Here is a 6,000-nt window from a genome sequence, read left to right as displayed (position 1 = left end):
CAAATGAAAAATAAGATGACGCACAAGCATATTCAAGCAATGGCAAGCATAGTGCTGTGAAACAAAGCTAAACAATGTTACTCACCTATCGAGAAGAAATAAAGCAACCTCGGCATCCGATGTTACACCTTTCCGCTCCTTGAGTTCTCTACAGCACTTGTAAGCTATTAACACGAGTTCTACCTCTTGCATGATCGTAAGTTCTGCAGACATTTTCCTCTATTGGTTTTTATCTGCCATCTCTCTCTTTCTGTAGTGCTCTCTCCTCCCCATCATTAGTAGACACGCCTCTTAGTGCTGTTTGGTTACAAGTGTGGTTTGGTACTTGGTCCAATACAGGTTTCAAAAGTGTTTTTCAAAAACTACTGATCCCACCTTTAAAGAACTTATGAAATCCACAAAAAAAAAAAAATTTTGGCTTTAGCTCATCTCTATCAGCTCCACTGGTATACTATGGCTGTGGACTGTTTTGCATGTTTACATAATTGTCTTTTTGTAGATATTTGTGTAAAACGTCTAAAATAGTTGTGTGACTAATTAATACATTATTTATAGAAAATATTTTACTTCCAGGAAACAAACCAGAAATATTGATGACTCATCTTGCAATTATAGGGGCGAAAAAAATGTGTGCATTAATTCTTATAACTAAAAGCATGACAAAAGTAATCCATACAATTTGTAATAGGATTTGTCTTAATTATACAAAACTCTGAGGAAATTTAACTGAACTTAATAATGAACCTATATGTGAAAAAAAAAAAAAAATAAAATAAAAATAAACCCGTTTGGATTCCAACGAAAATTCAGATTTGGAACAACATGAGTATTGTGAAATAGTAAAATAATTTTGGCTGAACTATTACTTTAATTGTTTGTCGGCGCACTACCAATGGGTCACGTAGCCTTAATCTAACTGCTTCGTAACGATCCACGGCGATGTATTTATACCCCCCTCCGAGCGGGAAATTTATCGCCATCCAGCACCAATCTGTGCGTGAGAGAAGGAGGGGGCGGGAAGGTTCGTCTGAGGAGGGCAGGCTTACCAACGTTACCAGCGCTCCCCCACTACCATTTTTTCAGCATCTGAGGCAAATACTTAAAAAAATCACCTATTGGACATGAAAGAATTTGCTGGAAAATAAGTGGAAAGACAGAGGTGGAAATCAACTGCCAGAGCTCAGAAAGTGTCTGAAGTCCGTCGGAGGAAAAAAGGATTTATATCTGGTGAGGTGCATTTCATATTTTTAAGAGTGAATGGTGCGTAAAACGTGTGCCATATGGATTTGAAGATCGGAAAACGTCGTTAAAGGCACGTCTTTGTAAAATCCCGCAGTGTTTTATTCACGAGGAAGTGGTTTTGAGAGGAACACGTCATTTGTTTGAAGGTTTAACAGGTCTCCTCTCGCCACCGCAGACCGATACACTGACGTGAACCTGACCAAGAGCAAGAGCTTATCACGGGCAAGACTGACAAATGTTACTCTGAGAGGATATCACTCAAATATAAGAAGCGTTTTTTTTAAAGATGTGTTTTATTCACTCAGTCGATCGGCATTTTATTCACACTGTTGTACTAGCTAATGATGCGACATAACGCTTTTGTTTTACTGAGGTAAAAGTGAACGTGTAACTGAGTTGTGCGTTTATAATGGACATTTTTTCTAATAGGAAATGTGGAAGAAATTTGGGTTACTCTTGTAACAACGTATAACCTTGAATGAAAACTTGTACTACATGTCATGATTTTGTTTTCCCATTAAAAATTCCAATGTGTTATCGAGTAGAAATGTGATATTGTCGTCATATTCGGAACTTATATATTGTAATATGACTACTAATTAATTCACTGTTTAAAAACTAGATCTTAGTATTGGAAATTCGATCGGTCAGATCGCAGTTTGTAAGAGATAACACTTGGGTTGCGCGTGCGTATTGTGTAGTTTGTTCTGTCTGCTGGTTTTCATATCGTGACAAATCGTGTCAGTCAACAAATAGCCTAGTATGGTTCTTATGGAGTTACTCTATTAATGCGCCCAACAGTAAAGCGAGTATGCAGCCGGTTCCTAATGCAAGCGAGCTTGCTTTCCAAGCAGGAATAGATGGAAGACGTGTGAATATTTATTTATTTATTAATAGAGAGAGAGAGAGAGAGAGAGAGAGAGAGACATGTGTCTTTGTGCGCAAACATGAAGCGCCTTGGAAATGTATGAAAACACTTTGTAATGTACTGTAGGTCTGCAATTACACATTGCTCATCAAAATTGTTGCAGTTTTCATTATAGACTAATGTTAAGGGAACATTTACCCCCAAATAAGAAATGTCATTATTTAATCATCATCATGTTGTTCCCAACTGGCCATCCGTCTACCCAACCCTAGGACAAGCAGTTTTGGAAAATGGATGAATGGATGTCGTTTCCATGATTTTCTTTATGCTGTGCAGCATATTTTATGTATCCTGATGACATATCATAGGTCTGTATGAGGAAAATAATGTTACATTCTGCCTGTTTGCTGTAGCATTTAAATCTCATTAATTTTTGCAAGTTAATTGAGTTTCATTGTGAATTAGAAACGAGATCCAATGATGTTTGACATACTATCAGCCCTTGTATGATGTGCCTTAAAGGTACAATATGTATTTTTTTTGCTTTAAAAATAGCAAAAATGACTATATCTATGTTATATATATATTTTAGTTGTGTACTTACATTATCCCGACTGTTTCCAACAACTTTCAAACCAAGAGAAATTTGTAATTTAATTCGAAGACACGTACTGTTTCTTTATTTCCGTTTTGTCGCCGTGGTTTCCGCTCGTACTGCCATAGTAACCAGAGCCCTCTGATAGTAACCAAGGCGACAGACGTGGATAATTGTGTAGTTCGTAATGTCTATCTGCACGCTGTTGTTGTTTCGTTCAAACATTATGGACCATGGCAAGCAGACTTTGGATAAAAAAGGAGAACTAAAACGAGAATCAATATCAGCAGGGTGTTTTCGAGATGCCGAGAGCTCCACGTCCGAGACTTCGACCGCTCCTCCATGTACTTTATTAAACAGGTGAGCACATTTACATAAAACGAATTAATGTTATATAGTTCAACAATGATAAAATGTTAGAATATGATCTGTATGTTATTCTAATGTTGATCTAGCTTACTGCTAGTCTCATACAGACAAACTAACACATAGAATAACATAAATTTCAACACATTCAAATGCAGTTTAGTGTTATAGTGTAATGTTAGACCAAGTGAAACAGCGCTGCGTTACCTCACAAGTTTAATTTGTCTAATAAACTGACCTGTGAGTAGTAATTCTGCACTTGCGTGTAGTTCGGTAGAATGAAATGTACATATTCCTTTTATATCCGCGGGACTCGCGTTGCGTGTGGAGCTGATAACTGTCTCTTAGCAATCCCGACCTGCTTCATATCACAGTCATGATAAAAACATCCAGGGAACTACACTAACCTTTTCCACTGGTGGAAAACTACACTGGTGGAAACCACTACTAACTTTTTCAGTTACTGGCGCAAAACATGATTTGGTCGCACAAATTATTTATAGTAAGCCGCTCTGGATAATAATGAACAATAATGAAACTATATTGCATACAGATGTGCTTTTTATTTTACTTGCCATCTTTTAAACCTCATGCCTTCTTGTTTTTGTTTTCTTTAACATTGGTTGGGATAGATTTACTGTGATAGAAAATACAGTACACAATAAAGTGCAAAATGGATTTCAACATGCTATGGTTAGCACAGATGGGCAGACTCCTGAACTCTTAAGTAGCGATGCACCGATGTGAAAATTGTGGCCGATACCAATAATAAACGATATTAATATTGCTGTTATGGCCAATACCGATATCGATATCTCTGTATAGAAAACAAATTTACTGATAATCAAATAAAGAGATATTTTCCAAAACACTTTTTTTTTTTTTTTACTTTAGAAATGACTGATATTGGGCACCTTTACCTGTGTGCAAAATATGTCACACATAGGACACACATGCATTATATTGCATTGCATTGCATTTAATGTGTGCTGGTCAACTTGTCTAAAATTACGAAACCCCTAAACAGTAAAAAACAAAACAAAAACAAAAAAACAGGAACATTGTGTACAATTAAGATAGGCTACTTAATTTATTATTCCAATATCCAAATATGATACCGGGAAAAGGGCTTTGCGTTTGAACATTGCACATTTTAAACAGGACACGCATTAGCTGCATAAATGTCATGCATAAATGTTAGCCAATACAAACATATTTATAGAAAACAGTTGACAATGAATAGACAGGAGTCCAATAAATGAGGTTTTATTTAACAAAGTTCGGGAGGAGCAGGTTCAGATAATTAACCAAATCATGCACAGCTGTTGATTAATCAGTAATCAACTCAATGACAGAGTATAAATTCACAGCAGACCTGTCTCTGTTCATTGAAAGTTTGTCAGCATCCCTCCTCCACCCCATCTCCTCACTTGCAGTTCCATCTACACTTCCATTTCCATCTACTCTTACCAACTGGGGGGAGTACTTTGGGTTCGGGCCTAACTCCGAGCTCGGAGCCCTCCCCCCGGACAGCACGCCAAATACGCATAAACTTATTGTATTAATTATATGTAGATGTGAACTCGTGAATAGCATAACGAATCACTTATTCTAAAAATAATGTCAAGTATAAGTTAGACCAGTGATCTCAAACTCAATTCCTGGAGGGCCACAGCTCTGCACAGTTTAGCTCCAACCAGCTCCAACTCACACCTGCAAGGAAGTTTCTAGTAATCCTGAATACCTTGATTAGCTGGATCAGGTGTGTTTGATTAGGGTTGGAGCAAAACTGTGCAGAGCTGTGGCCCTCCAGGAATTGAGTTTGAGATCACTGAGTTAGACGAATCCGACATATAACGAGGGCTGTGTTAACAGTACGTCCGTCATTTAACGAATTTTAAAAACGATGGATGGATAATACAAAATGCTTTCTGACATTTTGACAGAAAAAAAAAACAAGCAAGAACAAAATTTAAACTATAGCCCGTCAATTTTCATTTTACAATTATCTTCTCTCTCTGTGTGCGCGCGTCCGTGTTTGTGTGAGAGAGAGAGCTTGCGCAGCGACTGATACAATGGTACGTTTTAATCTAAGTAACGGTCGCGGGACTGAAGCCAACTTGATGTGTTGAATGCTCAGAGCACGTTATAAAACGTATTCTTAAAATACGTTTTATACACATTTCTGTTTTAATGAATGCTCATATTAAATCATAGCATATTGCCTAAAACATAGGTACAAAAATAATCAGTGATACATTTGCGACCCATTAAAAATTAGGGTCGCAACGGCATTTCAAAAGGTTGCATATGCGACCATTTTGGTCCTAGTGTAGTTCCCTGACATCGATGTATTTACTCATCCATAAACATTATTAGATCGGTCGGCTTGATGTTGACGACAAGATCCATAATTCTTAGCAAATGTTGCGTCATCAAACTATGCCCTTGTTATTGTAAGAGGTTAGCGACCCCTAGCGGTGAAAAAAATTACATATTGTATGTTTAAAGTGCCATGTTTGACAAAAGAGAAATTAATTTAATCATATCTAGTCTTTTGGCTTTAATTTGATAGGAAAGTGTAAAAAAAACAAAAAACATTTTTGCAGCGATCTATAGACTACTTCAGTGGTATTCAAAGGTCATTTTTTGAGCTCAACAGGCCTTGTTCAATTTTAGTCCTGTGTCTCATGGAAGCAGGTCTGCTTTTAATGTTTGCTGTTATTTAGACACACTTCTTCATTATTGATCCTTACACTTGGTCAAATAAATGTGTCTACATAAATTAAATATAAATCCAATCCAGCACTAAATGCAAACTCAACAGAGTTCAAGTCACTTAAAGCAACAGATGTGCTGCATTTTATTTATAATAAGCTGATTTATTGTTCCACTGTTTAAAGATGCCTGTGTGTTGAGCTTCAGGATG

The 6,000-nt window shown here is 37.0% G+C and overlaps 1 protein-coding gene across 1 annotated transcript in view; it reads left to right on the top strand.

The window, feature by feature from the left end:
- Positions 1-1,009: 1,009 nt before the first annotated feature.
- The window catches only part of gabra3 (gamma-aminobutyric acid type A receptor subunit alpha3), a gene marked incomplete at its 3' end in the record, with an annotated part of 658,422 nt that continues 653,431 nt past the window's right edge, over positions 1,010-6,000 (top strand). The window contains exon 1 of the mRNA XM_081391376.1: positions 1,010-1,227. The remainder of the gene's footprint in view (positions 1,228-6,000) is intronic.

This window comes from Scardinius erythrophthalmus (assembly GCF_964197995.2).
Source record: "Scardinius erythrophthalmus genome assembly, chromosome: 17".
NCBI lineage: Eukaryota > Metazoa > Chordata > Actinopteri > Cypriniformes > Leuciscidae > Scardinius > Scardinius erythrophthalmus.
The sequence above is the reverse complement of the archived record's forward strand: the minus strand, read 5'-3'. Positions and strand labels throughout refer to the sequence as shown.